We start from the raw sequence: 22,194 nt of genomic DNA on the forward strand, positions 1-22,194 counted from the left end.
CGCTCTAGATAATCTTAATTTCTCGAATTCAGATGTGTTGTCCATCATGTCCCTTCCATGGTAGGATTTGATGTTATTAAATAATGAATCCATACAGGTGAGGACAGTTTTAGATAGAGGAGGAATGACCTATTATAGAGTTTTATGAACCCAACATTTCAGACTACCAAGTGAGTCCATCATCAGGAGATGCATCAATGGATATTATGAAGATATTAATGATGTATCCATGAGCTATATTTCAGAGTATTTTTAAGAAAATTTAGATTGGAAATCAGTTTCGCTTTGGATAATCTTAATTTCTCAAATTCTGATGCACTGTCCATCATGTCCCTTCCATGGCAGGACTTGATGTTATTAAATAATGATTCCATACAGGTGAGGATAGTTTTAGATAGAGGAGGAATGACCTATTATAGAGTTTTATGAACCCAATGTTTCAGACTACCGAGTGAGTCCATCATCAGGAGATGCGTCAATAGATGTTCTGAAGATATTAATGATGTATCCATGAGCTATATTTCAGATTATTTTTAAGAAAATTTAGATTGGAAATCAGTTTCACTCTGGATAATCTTAATTTCTCGAATTCTAATGCGCTGTCCATCATGTCCCTTCCATGATAGGACTTGATGTTATTAAATAATAAATCCATACATGTGAGGATAATTTTAGATAGAGGAGGAATGACCTGTTATAGAGAAATATAGCTCATGGATACATCATTAATATCTTCAGAATATCTATTGATGCATCCCCTGATGATGGACTCACTTGGTAGTCCGAAATGTTGGGTTCATAAAACTCTATAACAGGTCATTCCTCCTCTATCTAAAGCTATCCTCACCTGTATGGATTCATTATTTAATGTTACAATTTGTTAAAAATCCGCATCTTCAGATAAATGTCCATAGTTTTATTATTTATTATTTTTGCCTTCTGAATGAATTACAATTTTCTTTCCAGACCCCTGGAAGTTATATGGCTCATCTTCTGGAAGTCGCATCTACTTATCAATGTCATGGAGGAGATGTTCAATGTTGAATTTCTCCTATACTGATAGCCAAACCCGTTCCTTGAAAAATTCTGACCCTTGGGCTGTTGAAAACATGTTGGTCTTGTTGTTTCTCTTGGTATTTAATCGACTTGCAATTGGATAGAAGTCCACCAGAACTGATGCAAAGCTTCTAGACATTAGTAAACTCCATCTCTGGACTTAACAGAACAAAATTTTGTCCAATAATTTTTTTGTTATAACACAGGGTAAATCAAATTTACTAAATTATGAATTAAACAAGTGCTCATTCAATTTTTTTTTGAAATGCAAAGTCCTCCTCAATAAACCAAACACTATGGAATGCCTTTAAACAAATGGAATCAATTGCATAACCAAACACTATGAAACACCTTCAAACAAATGGAATCAATTGCATAGTGAGATCCAGAGATTGCATCAACCAAGGCCAAAACATTACATGTACTCCTTTTATATAAAGGAGCAGTCTTGCATCACAATGATTAGATTTGTATTTGCCACTATTCAGGTAAATTGTCACTATTTATTATTATTTGTGGTAATGTTTAACATTTTGTTTCATTTATTATAAAATAAAATAAATTTGTATTTGTATTTGTATTTGTAGTTATCACTATGTATTAATGTAGATTGTTATTATGTATTAATAAATTTGTATTTGTCATTGTGTATTAATGTAAATTTCCATTATGTATTATTAATTGTTGTAATGTTTAATTTTTTATTTCATTTAAAATAAAACAAAATAAATTAAAATCTTTATTTGTATTTGCCACTATATATTAAGGTAGATTGTCACTACGTATTATTATTTGTTGTAATGTTTAACATTTTGTTTCATTTAAAATAAAACAAAATAAATTAACATTAAAATCGGCCTAGATTCATCTTAATTTTGGATCTACCAAGTTTCAAGAAAAATCAAATCCCTTTTCATTCTAAAAGAGGTTTCCATCTCGAGAGATTTGATCCCTCTTGGAGTTGGTAGATCTTGAATTAAAATGTATCTAGGCTGGTTTAATTCCCCCTTTAAATAGGATATATTCCACATGAATACTATTGGTGGATACCATGGGTTCTCATAAACTTGGAGCTCAATAACCACAGGTAACTTCACCAAGTCAAATTTGCCTTAACTACCCAACAAAAACGAGTAAAAATAATAATAGTAACTAAGATGTATCTAGGCTGGTTTAATTCCCCCTTTAAATAGGCTATATTCCACATGAATACTATTGGTGGATACCATGGGTTCTCATAAACTTGGAGCTCAATAACCAAATGTAACTTCACCAAGTCAAATTTGTCTTAACTACCCAACAAAAATGAGTAAAAATAATAATAGTAACTGATAAAAACTATTTCAAATTAATATAACATAAAACATAGGATCATTTTTATTTTATTACATCTCTTCTATACCCGGCTAAAGAGCACTCCGGCAACAAAAAAGATAAAATAAATAAATTTCCAATCCATGGTATTGTTAACCCATGGGTTTTTTCCATGACATTCTTCTCTTTTCACTCTAAAAAAGATTTGCAGCTTAATAGAAAAATTTGATCCCTCTAAAAACTTAATAAATCCAGAATTAATGAATCTAATCTATTATAACTATATTAACCAAAACACTAATATATATATATATATCCACTTCCACTTCGTACGACTAATAAGCCCTCAGGTTCACAAAGAGCATTCTCACACATAAATTCTGGCTACGACATTTCTCTTGCTAATAAATATTAGTTGTACTATGTGTAGATGTCTGACAGACTGTCCTCAGGTTCACAAAGAGCATTCTCACACATAAATTCTGGCTACGACATTTCTCCTACTGATAAATATTAGTTGTACTATGTGTAGATGTCTGACAGACTGTCCTTAGGTTCACAAAGAGCATTCTCACACATAAATTCTGGTTACGACATTTCTCCTGCTGATAAATATTAGTTATACTATGTGTAGATGTCTGACAGACTGTCCATAAGTTATCACTGGAAAATGCCTAGACTAAACGTTAAATATTGCTGAGTTTGTGGAGGCTGATATTTATTTCAAAGCTGTGACAAATCGCGAGGACTATTCATGTTTAACAGATTATGGAAATAGCGCTTTAAAAGATGTTATAGTTTATTGGTTGTAGATGTCTGACAGACTGTCCTCAGGTTCACAAAGAGCATTCTCACACATAAATTCTGGTTACGACATTTCTCCTGCTGATAAACATTAGTTATACTATGTGTAGATGTCGGACAGACTGTCCATAAGTTATCACTGGAAAATGCCTAGACTAAACGTTAAATATTGCTGAGTTTGTGGAGGCTGATATTTATTTCAAAGCTGTGACAAATCACGAGGACTATTCATGTTTAACAGATTATGGAAATAGCGGTTTAAAAGATGTTATAGTTTATTGGTGGTATGTTTTGGAAGGATTTTCAATATATTTTCTGCTTTAATTTGTTTATAATTCAGTAAAAATTTATTAAAATTATAAATTTGAGCTATAAACTATTTACAATTTAAGTATCTTAATTTTTTTTTCAAAATACTAAATTTATATATATACAATCAAACACTAAAAAATGTTAATTTTAAGTACTATACCACTCTATAGTAATACATATTATTTCAGAGCATATTACAATCAAGTAATCACTGATACAATCAGAGCATATCATCACAGCTTTGTTAACATGAAAGAATCAAGTATTTAGCATACCCATTCAGTAATGAAACTAGAAAAGAAATCTGTCTACAGCATACACCAGGCACAGTTATCAGAGATTTAGTATCAGTAGCGACATGTGAGTCGATTAAATCCTTATATCATGTGTTTAATGTATTCAATGGTGATTTTTTGAAAGGGGACTTTAACCACGTGCATCATTCAGAGATCATGAGTTATGTCACAAATTCTGCAGAAAACCAGCGTTTAAACTTTAAGCCCTCGAAACAGTGCGTAATTTAGGTGACATTTTGCATAAATAATTAGGAGGTTGCATCAATTCTGGCATCGTTTTGTTGGCAGAGGCGCTTGTTAGAAAACATCAAACCAATCATATATTCATAAATTGAGCAGCTACTTGCAGACTGTCTATGCTGCAGAACGCTCTACCTTATCTCATTACATACATGAATATATATAACTTACACTCAAATAGGGAATTTAGAACAACCTCCAAAGGAATAGGAACTAAATCTTAATCAAAGACATACACTCAACTAATGAATTGACTCCCTCATAAAATATATATTTCTCCATTATCTTCAACACTCTCTTTTAATGGAGAAATGGTTCACTAGTACTCCTAACATTTCCCTAAACAATTCAAACTCGATTCTACACAGAGGCTTAGTGAAAATATCAACAGTATTGTCACATGTATTACAATATTCAATATGAATTTCTTTTTGAACTTTCTCCCTGACAAAATGAAACTGTGATCTATGTGCTTTGTGTTTTTACGAAACACTGGATTATTTGCAAGTGTGATAGAGCTCTGATTGTCACATTTGATAATTGTTGCAACCTTTTGTTCTTCTCTAGCATCATGGAAAAGTCTCCACAACCAAACTGTTTCACAAGTTGCTGCATAAATCACTTGATACTCAGCTTCTGCTGAAGACAAGGATACTGTGTTCTGCGTTTTGCTGCTCCATGCAATGACCCCAGACCCAATGGTGAATGCATAACCTGTTATGGATCATCGACCATCTAGATTTCCGGTCCAGTCAGAGTCTTAAAAACATGTCAATCTAACATCAAACGAATCAGTGTAGATAATACCAAAGTCTAAGGTTCCTTGCAAATACCTTAAGACACCTTTTGCTGCAACCCAATGACTCTCAAGAGGCTTTGACATGAATTGGCTCAATACACTGACTGCATAAGCCAAATCCGGCCTAGTTGTAGTCAAGTAGATTAGACTCCCAACCAGCTGTCTATACAACGTCGCATCTGCCTCCTTAGAACCATCATCATTCTAAAGTTTGGTATTCTGGTGTAACGAAGCAGGCTCGACTGTTAAGGATGCGTAAGCAGGCTCGATTGTTAAGGACCCTTTAGGGGGCTCGACTGATAAGGCATATGTCCCTCTGCCCCCTGTCAAGATGATGCTTAACCAGCCATTACGTGAAGGGAGATGGGCGAATTGGCGGTGGTGCGGTGTGAAGTAGGTTCAATGCCTGCTGTATCGGAAAGAATGCATCGGATGGATGCCCGGGCATTGAGAGGGAAGGAGGGTCAGTCGAATCCATTACGCCGGCTGTGAACTGTATATCCTATCCTGAAACTGCGTCGACTGTAAAATAGAAATGAAAATCCCCTGCTTGCGATAAGAAGTGGGGCTTTGCACTGATCCATTCTGAACTTTTTCAGTAAACTCTTGACATACTTACCTTGTGACAAAAAAGTTTGGCTGGAATCCCTCTAGAATTCCAAACCCAAACAGTAGTGTAGCTCTCCAAGGTCTTTCATCTCAAAAACTTGTGACATCTGCTCTTTGACTTCTTTAATGCTTTCATCTGCATTTCCTATAATGATAAGATCATCTACATATAAAGAAGCAATTCACCCCTCTTTGTCAAACACGATATACAGATTATGGTCATTCTTGCTTATTTTATAACTATGTTGTAGGAAAAATGAATCAATTTTGTCATACCATGACCCGGGTGTCTGTTTTAGTCCATACAATGCTTTCTTGAATCTACAAACTAAATGTTCTTCCCCCTGTTTAACAAACCCCTCAGGTTGCACTAAATACATTTCTTCTTTTAATTCACTATTTAAAAATGCAAATTTCACATCTAGCTGGTGTATTGTCCAATGATGTTTGGTAGCTAAAGCAATTAACATTTTGATTGTGTTTAATTTAGCTACAGGGGCGAAGGTTTCCTCATAGTCTATACCTTCTTTCTGTGAGTACCCCTTTGCAACTAGCCTAGCGTTATATTTATCTATACTCCCATCTACTTTAAATTTAGGCTTGTATAGCCATTTACAACCTATGGGTTGTTTTCCTTCAGGTAATTCAACTAGATCCCAGGTTTTGTTTTTAAGTATTGATTCATATTCCTCTTCCATGGCTTCCCTCCATTCACTATATTAACTAGCTTCTTTATAACTAGAGGGTTCAACAACATTTAACATACTAGTTATAAAAGCATTCTCCATATATCTTGCTGGCAATTGAGTTTTCCTACCTGATCTCCTGAGCAGTGGTGTGTCCTCAAATCTATTTTGATCTCCCCTCTGCGGACTGGTTTCAAACTTGATTTGATTAGCCACTTCTTCTTTCTCCCGTTGCTGCCACTGTTGCTCACCGGCTCCTGTTTGATCACCTTTTTCTAACAGTAAAGGTAAATGCCATTCTTCATCACTCCGAACATGGTTCCCATCATCTACCTATACATGGAATACCACATCTCTACTTGCAAACACCTTGTGAGTAGAAGGATTAAACAACTTATAAGCCTTATACTCACTGCAATATCCAATAAAATTACACGTAATGGCTTTTGAATCTAACTTCTTCCTATCTTGTTTATGAGAAAACGTTTTTCGGTGTAATTCACATGATAATACATTTGTTAATGCGTTTCGAACCAACGAGTGTGGTTCATCGTCAAGACAAGTTGAAGCATCAGATCATGGCTACATATTAAATAGGGAGAGCAGATCATCCAATGGCTAGGTTTGACTGAAAAACGGCTATATTAGATCAGACTGGATAAACGGCTAAGATTGACCAAGAATGGCTAGATTTGACTATTCAAGTTGTTTAATTATATAATATTATTATGCTAAAACAAATATTATTTTAATACCTATCATATGTTATTTAAGTGAAAAGTTAACCATATTTGAGTTAACAATACTACTAGGGAATATTTATAATAAAATTGATTGAAATGTTAACATATAATAATATATCTAGGGAAAATAATTGTTAGTAATCGAAAGGATTTAATAATAACTAATAATGATTAATATTATATTATAATAATAATAATGTTATAGTATTAATCTTATTATCAATGTCTTGTGTAACTAATTAATATAAATTTAATAGTAAGGTTATTTAATTGGAATAAGTATTAATAGATCTAGGGATATTAGTAAATGTAAAGATTGAACATTAACTAAATAATATTAATTATTGTTATATTATATATACTAGATCATTTAGATTAGTCATGAAAAAGGAATATCTATACTAATATTTAACATATATTATTAGTCATATTAACTAAAGTAATATTAGTTATTGTTATATTCTTGTTATAGTATTATTCTTATTATTATTGGTTAGGGTATCAATTTATTAGTAATTTAATAGGAACATATATTAATAGTTCTAGGGAAATTAGTAATTGTAAGGATTTATTGTATTATTATTATTAATATAATAATGTTATAATAATAGTATTTAATTAAAGGATGGGTAGCTAATTAATATAAATTTATTAGAAAAGCCGTCTAATTGGAACATAAATTTGCTATTTAAATATCTTATACTAGATAATTTAACCCATTAAGATAGGTATGAAAAGGACTATCTCTTAAAAATAAGAAATCAAGGAAGATTTCCAAAGAGGATCAAAGAACAATGGCTAAAGAAAGCAGGTTAAAGGATAACAAGGGGATTTTTTTTTTAATAAGAAATCTAGAACAAGCTATTAATAGGAGGAGGGGAGGAAGGGGAGGAAACGACTAGGAAGTGAGGGTCGGGACCCAACAACTACTAATATTCCAACTGCCATCTCTAGTGAGATTGCTTGGCCTTCTTTCAATCTCAATGGCTTCCCTAAATTTTCAGTGATGAAATTGTGAAACTTTAGCAATAACATTGGCCTCCTCAATACAAACATGATGTTTGGTTTTCTCCACATGCTCTGCTAGTGCGGAAGACTTGGTTCTCCTATGTTTAAGATCAGTTGAGTGCTCATTAATTCTTTGATTAATGGAGCGTCCAGTCTCACCAATATAGGGGGTCCCACAGGAACAAGGAATAATATAGACACCCTTCATGTCCTTAGGGTCGATAGGATCCTTCACTGATTAGAGGGACTTACGAATGGTGTTAAGGGGTCTAAAGGTCGAGGGAACATTATGCTTCTTAAGAATCCTTGCAATCTTATCAGTGGTCCCTTGAACAAAAGGTAGATGGACCCCTGGGACTTGTTCTTTAGGTTATTTTTTAACTACCAAATTTTTGGAAGCTTTAAGGAAAGCCTTCTGACCAAGGTGTCTACTATAACCGTTCTCAACAAAGACATTAAGGAGATGGGATTTCTCTTTCTCGAAGCTCTTTTCATCAGAGATCCTTAGGGCATGAGTAGCGAGGGTGTTGAGAACGCCCAACTTTTGAGCCTGGAAATGTTGGGAATTGGCATGAAGATATTGCTCCGTATGTGTTTTCTTTCGAAACACTTGGTGGGAGAGTGAACCATCAATATTCTTTGAAATACGAATATCAAGGAACGGGGGGCAACCATCGACTTCCTGTTCCATGGTGAACTTAATGGCGGAAGATTGACTGTTGAGATGATTGAAGAAGAGATCTAACTCCTCTTGGCCATGAGACCAGATGACATTAGTGTCATCTACAAATATTTTCCAAAGTTTAGGTAGGAGGCGGGCCAAGGCCAGAGCCTTGGATTCAAAATATTCCATAAAAATATTAGCAACAACAGGGGATAGGGGTGAGCCCATGGCAACACCACAGGTCTGCTCAAAGAACTCGCCCTCAAAACTGAAAAAGGTGGAAGTGAGACAGATCTCAACTAACCGAGTGGTATCGGGATCCGTTAGGCGGTTGATCACCTCCATGGCCTCCTTTATAGGGATGCAAGTGTAAAGGGAGGCTACATCAAAACTAACAAGAATGTTCCCAGGGTGAAGCTTTATGTCCTTGAGTTATTCAACAAAGGATGAAGAGTCTTTGATGAAGGACTCTGTACGACCAACTAAGGGTTTAAGCTTTAAGGTAAGGAATTTAGCCAGAAGGTAGGTAGGACCACCAATGGGGTTGATAATGGGCCTTAGGGGAGCCCCCTCCTTGTGAATATTAGGGAGCCCATAGATCCTTGGAGTAATGGGACTGCTCTCAATGAGTTTATGGCAAAGGGAACTCACTGAGCTACTAGACTTGATGACAAGAGCCACAGTCCTAGAAATCTTCTTTAGCGGGTTCTTGGGAAGCTTTTCATAGCTTCCACTATTATAAAGATGATCTAACATCTTCTTGCGGTAATCCTCTTTGTCAAGAATGACAACAGCCCCTCCTTTGTCGGCTTTCAGAACAATGATATCTTTGTTCTGGTTTAAGGATCTGAGGGCCACAAATTCTTCCTTGCTGAGGTTGCTCTTAGGGGGATTTGGCTTCCTAAGGACAATGGTGCAATCTTGTCTAATAGTGTCCTTAATATTATCAGGTAAACCTCTAATCCCTAATTCTATGTCACAAATAATGTCATCTATTGGGATCTTCTTAAGGGCCAGGGAAAAATTTAAACCTTTACCCAAAAGCTTAAAAACGGAAGGGGGAAAGGAGAAACTAGATAAATTGATAACTTTGTTATTACGAGAGGGAGTGGGAAGATTAATATTATTATTATTACAATTCTTATTAAACATAAAATTAATGTTTTTATCAAAATTGTTTATATATTTTGAATTATTACTACTGTTAAGAATCGATAACTTACTATTATTATTAATCTTATTGTTGCAATTAAGTGATAAATTATAAATACTAGTATTATTATTATCATCAAGAAGAAATAAATTGTTACTACTGTTATTATTATTATTATTAATGGATATATCATTGTTTTTATTGTCAGTAATTAAAACTACATTATTGTTTTTATTATTATTATTACATACAAAAATTAAATCACGATTATTAAGATCACTACAGTGGGAAAGGTTTGTGCCTTCACTACTGAGGCAGATAGGGCTAACTATATCTGCGACAGGAACCAAGGAAAGATTCAGCTTCGGTGAGATTGAGAGCTGGTTCACTGTTTGCTCAGATAAACCAGCAGGAGATGAATAGCTGTGGGATGAACCAGGACCCGGTGTCTGGCAGCGAAAACTAGCACTGGAATTAGGTGGACTAGGGTTACTCGTAATTGACTGTGATAGCCTTGCTGGCATATCACTTCTGCGTAATGAAGAAGAGCTGCATTGTAATCCACCATTTGGATCAGGCTGACTAGAATGGAGCGTATCCTTGTGCAATGGTTCTGATGAGCTCAATGCGATACAAACCCTTAGGCTGGGCTCGAAAGATGAAAGATTGTCCATTCTTGGTCAATCTTAGCCGTTTATCTAGTCTAATCTAATATAGTCGTTTTTCAATCAAACCTAGCTGTTGGATGATCTGCTCTCCCTATTTAACATGTAGCCATGATTTGATTCTTCAACTTGTCCTGACGATGAACCACACTCGTTGGTTCGAAACGCGTCGAAAAATGTATTATCATGTGATTTACGCTGAAAAATTTTTTCTCATAAACTTGATATGGATCACAGAAGCCTCAATTCAACAATTGAATCCCTGCACGGAAAAGCCATTGCAACTAAGGTTCATCAATTTGAACAGGCATGCTTGCAGGTTTCAAAGTTGAAGTCAGATCTGGCGTTTCTTAAAAGATGTAGAGACTCCTCCATCATCCCGATCTTTGCCCAGATTAATCATCACCTCCACACTCCTCAGAACCATCGGGTATTCCTAAAGGCAAGTTTAGCTTTATTAAGATCTGAAATCAGCAAGGTTAGACGATCCCTGAATTTGCTCTCTCGGAATCTTCTGAGGTTGCATTTGGATCTTTCGAACTTGATTTCTGCCTCCCTTTGGGCCAGAATAGATGCATGTTTAGCATTGAAATCCCTGTGTTTGGAAGATATCAGGAAACAAAAACAAGCTTCGAAATTTCAAAAATTGGCACAAAAATCTGCGGTGTCCGTTGGCCCTTTCGAATTCGTGGAAGAGATTTCCCACAACCAACTTTCGGCTGATAAAAAATCAGCCCTCTAGACTTGGTTATCTTATGGTTCTTCTGGTGTTTCTGACTCCTCCCCCCGCTAATGGTTTAAGAAAACTCAGTGAATTTGGACGCAGAGGCCATCTCTGGTCGCCTCTATCCGCTCCAGTCTTTTTCGAATTCAGATTCCATCTCTCCAGTAACGCATTCCTGCTTGGCTATGATCCCAGAGCAATCCTGTCTTAACTCAATGGACAATCTTTCATCTTTCGAGCCTAGCCTAAGGGTTTATATCGCGCTGAGCTCCTCAGAACAATCGCACAAGGATACGCTCCATTCCAGTCAGCCTGATCCAAATGGTGGATTATGATACAGCTCTTCTTCATTACGCAGAAGTGATATGCCAGTAAGGCTATCACAATCAATTACGAGTAACCCTGGTCTGCCTAACTCCAGCGCTGGTTTTCGCTGCCAGACACCGGGTCCTGGTTCATCCCATAGCTAATCATCTCTGACTGGTTTATTTGAGCAAATGGTGAACCAAATCTCAATCTCGCTGAAGCCAGAACTTTCCTTAGTTCCTGTCACAGATATAGTTAGCCCTATCTGCCTCGGCAGTGAAGGCATAAACCTTTCCCACTGTAGTGATCTTAATAATCGTGATTTATGTTTTGTATGTAATAATAATAACAACAACAACAACAACAACAACAACGCAGTATTGATTACTAACAATAAAAACAATGATATGTCGATTAATAATAATAATAATAACAGTAGTAACAATTTATTTCTTGTTGATGATAATAATAATACTAATATTAATAATTTATCACTTAATTATAACAATAAGATTAATAATAATAGTAAGTTATCGATTCTTAACAGCTATAATAATTCAAAATATATAAACAATTTTGATAGAAACATTAATTTATGTTTAATAAGAATTGTAATAATAATAATATTAATCTTCCCCCTCCCTCTCGTAATAATAAAGTTATCAATTTATCTAGTTTCTCCTTTCCCCCTTCTGTTTTTAAGCTTTTGGGTAAAGGTTTAAATTTTGCCCTAGCCCCTAAGAAGATCCTGTAGATGACATTATTTGTGACATAGAATTTGGGATTAGAGGTTTACTTGATAATATTAAGGACACTATTAGACAGGATTGTGCTGTTGTCCTTAGGAAGGCAAAGCCCCCTCAGAGCAACCTCAGCAAGGAAGAATTTGTGGCCCTCAGATCCTTAAACCATAACAAAGATATCGTTGTTCTGAAAGTCGAAAAAGGAGGGGCTGTTGTCATTCTTGACAAAGAGGATCACCACAAGAAGATGTTAGATCATCTTTATAATAGTGGAAGCTATAACAAGCTTCCCAAGAACCCGATAAAGAATATTTCTAGGACTGTGGCTCTTGCCATCAAGTCCAGTAGCTCAATGAGTTCCCTTTGCCATAAACTTATTGAGAGTAGTCCCATTACTCCAAGGATCTATGGGTTCCCTAAGATTCACAAGGAGGGGGCTCCCCTAAGGTCCATTATCAACACCATTGGTGGTCCTACCTACCTTCTGGTTAAATTCCTTGCCTTAAAGCTTAAACCCTTAGTTGGTCGTACAGAGTCCTTCGTCAAAGACTCTGCATCCTTTGTTGAAGAGCTTAAGGACATAAAGCTTGACCCTAGGGACATTGTTATATACCTAGGGGGGATAATATGGGGTACAAAGGGAGGTACACAACGTAATAATGTAATAATGGGATGGGCCATAATAATAAATAAGATGGTTAACCCATATCATGTAAGGGACCACAAGTAGTTAGTAATAATGTGATGGGCCCATGGTATTAGTTTGATGGTATGAGGGAACCATGGTAAAGACCCATGGTATTGTATGTATGAGGCCTATATAGAGGCTAGAGACTCCACATGGAGGGATGTCAAGGAATATTGTATGAATAGGCATATGGCTTGTGGAGTGTTCTCCTTCCTTAAGGATTGAATGTAGGGTGTTGCCCTACCTTAATATGAAAATATAAGACAATGCAAATAAACCCAAGAATAACAATATTTGAATATATAAATGCTTCTTTATTGATCAAACCCTTAAGGTAGAGCAACACCATACATTCACTCCTTAAGGAAGGAGAACACTCCACAAGCCATATGCCTGTTCATACAATATTCCTTGACATCCCTCCATGTGGAGTCTCTAGCCTCTATATAGGCCTCATACATACAATACCATGGGTCTTTACCATGGTTCCCTCATACCATCGAACTAATACCATGGGCCCATTACATTATTACTAACTATTTGTGGTCCCTTACATGATATGGGTTAACCACCTTATTTATTACTATGGCCCATCCCATTACTACATTATTACCTTGGGTACCTCCCTTTGTACCCCATATTATCCCCCCTAGGTATATAACAGACATTCTTGTTGGTTTTGATGTAGTCTCCCTTTACACTTGCATCCCTATAAAGGAGGCCATGGAGGTGATCAACCGCCTAACGGATCCTGATACCGCTCGGTTAGTTGAGATCTGTCTCACTTCCACCTTTCTTAGTTTTAGGGTGAGTTATTTGAGAAGACCTGTGGTGTTGCCATGGGCTCACCCCTATCCCCTATCGTTGCTAATTTTTTTATGTAAGATTTTGAATCCAAGGCTCTGGCCTCGGCCCGCCTCCTACCTAAACTCTGGAAAAGATTTGTAGATGACACTAATGTCATCTGATCTCATGGCCAAGAGGAGTTAGATCTCTTCTTCAATCATCTCAACAATCAATCCTCCGCCATTAAATTGACCATGGAACAGGAAGTCGATGGTTTCCTCCATTTCCTTGATATTCTTATTTCAAATAATATTGACAGTTCCCTCTCCCGCCAAGTGTTTCGCAAGAAGACACATACGGAGCAATATCTTCATGCCAGTTCCCATCGTTTCCCAGCTCAAAAGTTGGGCATTCTCAACACCCTCTCTACTCGTGCCCTAAGGATCTTTGATGAAAAGAGCTTCGAGAAAGAGAAATCCCATCTCCTTAATGTCTTTGCTGAGAACGTTATATTTGACACCTTGGTCAGAAGGCTTTCCTTAAAGCTTCTAGAAATTCTGTAGTTAAAAAAGAACATAAAGAATGAGTCCTACGGGTCCATATACCTTTTGTTCAAGGGACCACTGATAAGATTGCGAGGATTCTTAAGAAGCATAATGTTCCCTCGACCTTTAGACCCCTTAACACCATTCGTAAGTCCCTCCGATCAGTGAAGGATCCTATCGACCCTAAGGACATGAAGGGTGTCTATATTATTCCTTGTTCCTGTGGGACCCCCTATATTGGTGAGACTGGACGCTCCATTAATCAAAGAATTAATGAGCACGCAACTGACCTTAAACATAGGAGAACCAAGTCTTCCGCACTAGCAGAACATGCAGAGAAGACCAAACATCATGTTTGTATTGATGAGGCCAATGTTATTGCTAAAGTTTCGCAGTTCCATCACCGAAAATTTAGGGAAGCCATTGAGATTGAAAGAAGGCCAAGAAATCTCAATAGAGATGATGGTTGGAAGATCAGTAGTTGTTGGGTCCCGACCCTCGCTTCCTAGTCATTTCCTCCCCTTCCTCCCCTCCCTCTATTAATAGCTTGTTCTAGATTTCTTATAATTTTTTTTCCCCTTGTTATCCTTTAACCTGCTTTTTAGCCATTGTTATTTGATCCTCTTTGGAAATCTTCCTTGATTTCTTATTTTTAAGAGATAGTTATTTTCATACCTACCTTAATGGGTTAAATTATCTAGTATAAGATATTTAAATAGCAAATTTATGTTCCAATTAGACGACTTTACTAATAAATTTATATTAATTAGTTACCCATCCTTTAATTAAATACTATTATTATAACACTATTATATTAATAATAATAATACAATAAATCCTTACAATTACTAATTTCCCTAGAACTATTAATATATGTTCCTATTAGATTACTAATAAATTGATACCCTAACCATTAATAATAAGAATAATACTATAACAAGAATATAATAATAACTAATATTACTTTAGTTAAAATGACTAATAATATATGTTAAATATTAGTATAGATATTCCCTTTTCATGACTAATCTAAATGATCTAGTATATATAATATAGCAATAATTAATATTATTTTAGTTAATGTTAAATCCTTACATTCACGAACATCCCTAGATCTATTAATACTTATTCCAATTTAATAACCTTACTATTAAATTTATATTAATTAGTTACACAAGACATTGATAATAAGATTAATACTATAACATTATTATAATAATAATATAATATTCATTATTATTAGTTATTATTAAATCCTTTCGATTACTAACAGTTATTTTTCTTAGATATATTATTATATGTTAACATTTCAATCAATTTTATTATAAGTATTCCCTAGTACTATTGTTAACTCAAATTTGGTTAACTTTTCACTTAAATAACATATGATAGGTATTAAAATAATATTTGTTATAGCATAATTATATTATATAATTAAACAACTTGAATAGCCAACTCTAGCCATTCTTGGTCAATTTTAGCCGTTTATCCAGTTTGATCTAATATAGCCGTTTTTCAGTCAAACCTAGCCGTTGGATGATTTTCTCTCCCTATTTAATATGTAGCCATGATCTGATTCTTCAACTTGTCCTGACGATGAACCACATTCGTTGGTTCGAAACGCCTCGACAAATGTATTATCATGTGATTTACGCCGAATTTTTTTTTCTCATAAACTTCATATGGATCACAGAAGCCTCAATTCAACAATTCTTTCTATCTTCTTTCGGACATGAGAAAAAGCCTTACATCCAAAGACTCTAAGATGACTTACTGTAGGCTTGAAGCCAAACAATGCTTCGAAAGGATTTTTATAGTCCAAACACTTAGTAAGACTCATATGCTTAAGATACACTATAGTGTTTACAACTTCTGCCCAAAAACCATTGGTCAAATTCTTACCTTTCAACATACTGTGGGCACACTCCACGAGGGTTCTGTTTTTCCTTTCCGCAACCTCATTGTACTGAGGAGAGTAAGGTCTTGTGAATTGTTGCTATATTTCGTGTTCTTTGGAGTATTTGATGAAGTCACCTTTCTTAAATTATCCACCTTGGTCTGAGCGAAGAATTTTGATGAGATTTCCTATTTTCTTTTCAATCATACTTCTGAATTGCTTGAAGTATTCAAAAACATGACTTTTCTTCCTGAGAAAATACACCTAGGTGAACCTTGTACATTCATCAACAAAAATAAGAAAATAGTAAGCCCTTCCTAATGACCTTGTCCGCATTGGCCCACATAGATCAATGTGTACAAGTTCAAGTATACCCCTCTGCTTCCTATCAACAATAGCAAGAAATTCATCTCTATGTAATTTACCAAGGGCACATGCTTTACAGTCAACATGCATACTCTTCAAAGTAGGAAGACCATTCACCATACTTTTTTTCTGAAGAAGTAGCAAGTCATTGAAGTTTATATGCCCAAGTTTTTGATGCCATAGATTCTCTGTAGACATGGTTGATGATGCCAATGCTTAATGTGACGCACTTCTGACATCCAGTTTATACAATCTTCCTACACGTACACTTGTTGTAATGGACTTCATCCGATCCAGCAAGTTTTTAATTACACAATAAGATTTAAAGAACTCTACCTTAAGATCCTGATCTGTTATTCTAGATACAGAAATTAGGTTCTTTTCTATACCAGGTACATGCATAACATCATGAAAATGCCTAATGTTTCCATTAGGTAGTACGATAGGGACATCACCATATCCCTTGATTTCATACCCTCTATTGTCTCCAAGGTAGACCTTCATACCAGTGTTGGATTCTTTGACATTTTTAAACCATTGCCTCTCACCTGTCATATGGGAGGAGGCTCCAGAGTCCATGAACCATATTTCTGCTTCATCCACGTCAATCGACATCGCAAAATCATATACGAACAATCTGATATTCGAATTCTGATTTGCATCAACCAAATGACCTGTATGCTTCTTGTGTCTCTGTTGACCTTCATCAAACTTCTTCTACCAACAATGTTTAGCTATATGACAAACTCTATCGCAATAAAAACATTTTGGTCCTGAATCACTTCTGTTTGAAGACATACCTTGAGATGGAGGTGGCTTTCTTTGTGGGGTTCCTCCGCTTTTGTGTGTTGCATTTGTCTTTCCTTTGAAGGGATTATTCTTTTCCATTAGGGAAAGATCTGAGCTCTAGGGTTTTAGGGTCATCCACCTTTCCTCCTCCTGCATTAGGATCCCTATCAATTCTTCAAACTTGGGGACTTTTTCTCTCGCATTCAACCCAGTGATGAACATCTGATAGTCATCAATCATACCATTCATGGTAATCATGACCAAATCAGTGTCTGATACTGTTTCGCCAATGTCGCCCAACTTATTCTTAAGCTCCTTGATACGAGAGATGAACACTGCTACTGATTCATTCTCCTCCATTTTAATGGAGAGAATCTTGCTCTTTAGAAACAGTAGTGATTTGTGTTCTTGATCTTGTACAAGTCTTTGAGAGTTGTCCAGATGTCTGTTGCAGATTTACATTCTCGAATATGGGGAATAATGCAATCTTTCACAGACAATTTGAGCAACACTTTGCTTTATTCTCCCTCTTTTCTCAGTCTTGGATTGTTGCCGCTGTTCCACCTGTTGCTAGGGTCGTCTTCAACTCATCATCGGTTGCAATCGCCCATGCGTTCTGCCCTTCTAATAGAGTTTGCAACTTAAATTATCAATTGGAGTAGTTGGAACCATCAAGCTTATTGCTCTTGTTTAGATAAACCTTTGCTATTTGATTGTTCATCTTGAAAAGTATCCCTCAAGAAATAAAAATATTGACCTCCATCAACTAAAAAATCTAAAGAAAACTTCTTAAAAGTGGATTGCCAAAAAATCATTTTGTTTTATAAACGAATGCATAAGCTTTTCTTAAAAAAAAACCCTTTTTCAAATGCTCCCCAAACACTTCAAAAATATTGCAACCACTTTTAAAAAAACAACGGCATTCAACGCTGATCACATAAAAAAAACAACGCTTCCCAATGAGTTCACTTACTCAACTAGCAAGCACGCAGCTCGATCCACCGCACTTAAGTATAACTGTAAATCGATTGTAGCTCCCATCGTGATTTGATCCGTTGATCCCATTCTATGGTATCATTTTGAATAGACAAAAACACGTAAATCAACGCCCAATCAAGTTCTCATTCGTATATCTAGCCACTTCTCATGCGTGCTTCTGCGAATGGTCTGTAAGGTGATAAAAAAGCTTACGGTTTGGGTGTTTTAATCCAGGATCCCGTACAGATCATGCAATCGCTCACTCCCGTACTTGGAGAAACCCACATGAACAAATTTCGGGGAATAGTTTCTTCATACCATCACATGGATTGCATGGTTTTTTTTTTTTATAATTAGAAACCTAACATTATTCTAATAGGCTGTACTGTTTGTGATGCTAACAACCATGTCACCACTAGCTCGACGCACAGGTAGATCAAACAGTGAATAGCTCCACACTCAACTGGAGGATTTCCACCACACGCAGCTCCAGCTTTGCAACCGCTGCACTGCACACTGCGCTCCAAAACTGCGCACTAAATCTCAGATCTACCCAATCTCCACAAATCAGAGTCGGCGCTCAATCACAAGACGACGCTCAAACACGTGGCCAGATCACGCAATATACAACCACCAACAGCCAGATCACTTGATCTGCAATCAACAACATCCATCTAACTCGATCTGCGGCCACCAACATTCGCCGGGCCAATAATTATTATTATTATTATTTATTATTTATTTATTTTTCTTTTTATTTTTATCTCCAAGCACAACAAGCAACACTATCGCCACCGATCTCCAGAAAAAAACACAAATAACTCTTCCCTCTGAATTCTGGGCTGAGAGGAACGTGGATGACGGTCCAACACCAGGCAGATCACTTGATCTGCATGCACCAATGACCAGATCACTCGATCTGTGGTCTTCAGTTGCGATCTCCCACCAACTCCTCGCTCAGGGGTTCGCAGGCCCTTCCAGCCCCGCAACTCCGATATCATGTTAAAAAACATCAAAGTAATCATATATTCATAAATTGAGTAGCTCTAAGGTGGAGGTTTCACTGCCTCTACTGCAAAACCCTCTATCTCATCTCATTACATCCATGAATATATAGAAATTACACATAATTAGGGAAGTTAGAATAACTTCCAAAAAAAAATAGAAACTAAATCCTAATCAAAGACATACGCTAAACTAATAAACTGTCTCCCTCCTAAAATATATATTTCTCCATTATCTTCCTTCAACAACGCTTCAAAGATTAGATCTATTAAAACGTTTCATGAAAAGTGAAGGAGCAAAGCTGGAAACTAAACCATGCATGTGAATATTTATACCATTATCACAAATTTTAAAGAGCTAAGAGAAAAAAGAAATTAACACCTTGTATGAGTTTGAGGGATATCACAAGCGTAACCTAAATCTAAATGATGTCAAAGAGTCTCCGATGGAAATGCTATAAAAGAAACCGAGATTAAGATGGGAGATTGTTGAGGCTATAAATAAAATCATTTATCAACAAGGGAGGTTGTTTGGGCTGTAAATCAAATCGTTATCAACATTTCTTAGTGATTTAATTATATTTCTTTCTCAAGGTCTTGAACATGTTAAGAAACAACCCAGAGATATGGTACTTAGTCACTGTCCAAGACGACAAACCCTTGCCACACAAAGAGATCTCTTATATTCAGGTGTCTAAATGAATAAAATTCCTCAATGAACCAAAGTCAAGATGTCAAGATGCAGGTCGTCCATATGCTCGACGTTATCTTTAAAGTAGCATTGTTTTATCATCATTCGTTATATAGATCACAAAACTGCCCCAACATTAGTACCAATGCTTTACCAAGGTTTTAAGTGAGAACAAGATTTATATTCATGTTTCCAGACATAAATTAATAATTACCCATGATTTTCTACATGATTCTAGAAGGAAAACTCTCTTATATAAACAGGCTAAATTGTTATTTGCTAGAGTTTGGGAGAGTAAGGGATATCATTTCACTCATTTGAACTAATATTATTGGTATTGGCCTAATATTTCCATGAGGATTATTATTGGGAAATCTAGCCTGAAAAAGCGAATGGGATGTCATACTGTTAGGATAAAAAATTACTCAATTGTTTCACACAATATATCTCATCTTTGTTCACTTGGGATTTCCAAATTCACCATCTTTCTAAATGTTTCATCCACTTTTGTATACCTCTATAAATTTGGCTTGTTGAGGAATAGATGTCTAATTTCATGCTTGATAGTCAAATCAAACTCCAAGGCTTCAAAAAAGGCCTCCCCTGTTATCTGTCCTTTGATTCACTACAATAGTATACAATTTCTTGCAATAATCTTCTAATTTGATCAACTTATCATTTAGATTTACCAGTCTTGGTAGTCCTTTTTGATTTAAAATATTAAACTTTGAATGAAACCTTCGAACAAGAATATCAAGGTTTGACATTTTGTTTCTAACTGGTTAATCAAATTCTTCTTTTGTAAGACCTTCTTAATCTCTAAGATGGTCGCTGTTCTGTCAAAGATATTTATTCCTTCCATCTCTTCTCTGCTTTTTGAATTTAACACATTTATCATATCCGCGGCTTCTGCTAGCTTGGTCTTCCAAGTTGCTTTCTGTTCTTCTTTCACTGCTCTGCATATGGTGATGAGTTCTGTTGTTCAAAAATAATTTGTATGGATGGCCACACATATGTCATAGACTGGCTGATGTGTGTCAAAATATTTTCCTTGGCATGGGCCAAATTATTTTCCATTAGGGACTCACTTTCTAACTTCTGGATCTTAAGTTTCAATCGGTGGGACTTCTTCATCTCCTACACATACAAAGTGTCATTCTTGACTTTCTGCAATTCTAAAATTTGGAACTTTTGCAGTAACTTCTCATTTTCTTGTTTCTGTATGGCCAGCTGCTGTTGATGTAGACTCAATGGCCATTGATGATGAAATAGGCTCTGTACCTACAACTGCTATTGGGACTGCTGTGAGTGGAACCATAGAAAGTTGTGCTGCTTCTTTATCCTTTAGTAACTCTTCAAGCTGCTCTTCCATTTTCTTTAGCTGTATATTTTTCTCAATGATAAGCTTGAGCATGTCCTCCTTTTTTTGCTCATTTTACGCTATGTCCTTTTTTAGAGGATCTTCTATAGAAGGCAGCTTCAGCTATTTCTTTAACGCAACAATGTCTACATCTTTCTTTTTGAGGAGTAACTCTACAACTTTGACATCTACGAGATCATATCCTAATTTAATCACAAAGTCCTCTAGTGCCTTTATTATGTTATCTTTGGCTAATGAAGAAATATTTTCTATCTTGAGCTGAGATTGAACATTGGATAGGGTAGTCCTAAGTTTGGAAAGAGACATAACTATAGTTGCCATGGCCATCTTGTCAATTGGATGGATTTGACTAGTATCAAATGAAAACACAGTCTTTTTATAATCTAATGGAGACTTAGGAAATGGGATTTGGGCTTGTAAGAAATCCTTCTGCATTATGCCTTTCTCACTATCAAAAGCAGAAAGAAGTCTAAGCTAGGAAGTTGATGTTTGTTTCCAAAATTGGCTATATACATTAGACTTCAAAGTCTCATTCTTCTATTTAATCTCAAGGAACCTTGAGAAGATGTTTTGATCATCTGAGGAACTGGTTTCTGTGGACTGAATGATTTCTAGAGGCTCCGAAACACTAGTTGTAGGAGGAGTGGTTGAAATACTAGCTCCTGTTGATGTAGAAACTTCTAAAGCTCTGAGATCAATTATTACTGGTTGATCTTCTTCTGTTGATGTGACCAAGCCAACCTTTGGCTTCGTCTGTTGCAGAATGAATCCTTCATAATCTCCTCAGTAGATGAAGTCTCCTCTCTCACCCTTTTCTGTTGCTTGCTCTGAGCAACTGGAGTCTTTTCATTGGGGGTGGATACCACCTGTTCATTTGCCTCTTGAAGTGTCCCATCAAACCACTACTCTTGATTCATGAAATTTTCTATTGTTGGTCTTGGAGTATG

Source organism: Pinus tabuliformis, chromosome 6, assembly GCF_031772625.1.
Source record: "Pinus tabuliformis cultivar Carrire ecotype Pingquan chromosome 6, CPIR1, whole genome shotgun sequence".
NCBI lineage: Eukaryota > Viridiplantae > Streptophyta > Pinopsida > Pinales > Pinaceae > Pinus > Pinus tabuliformis.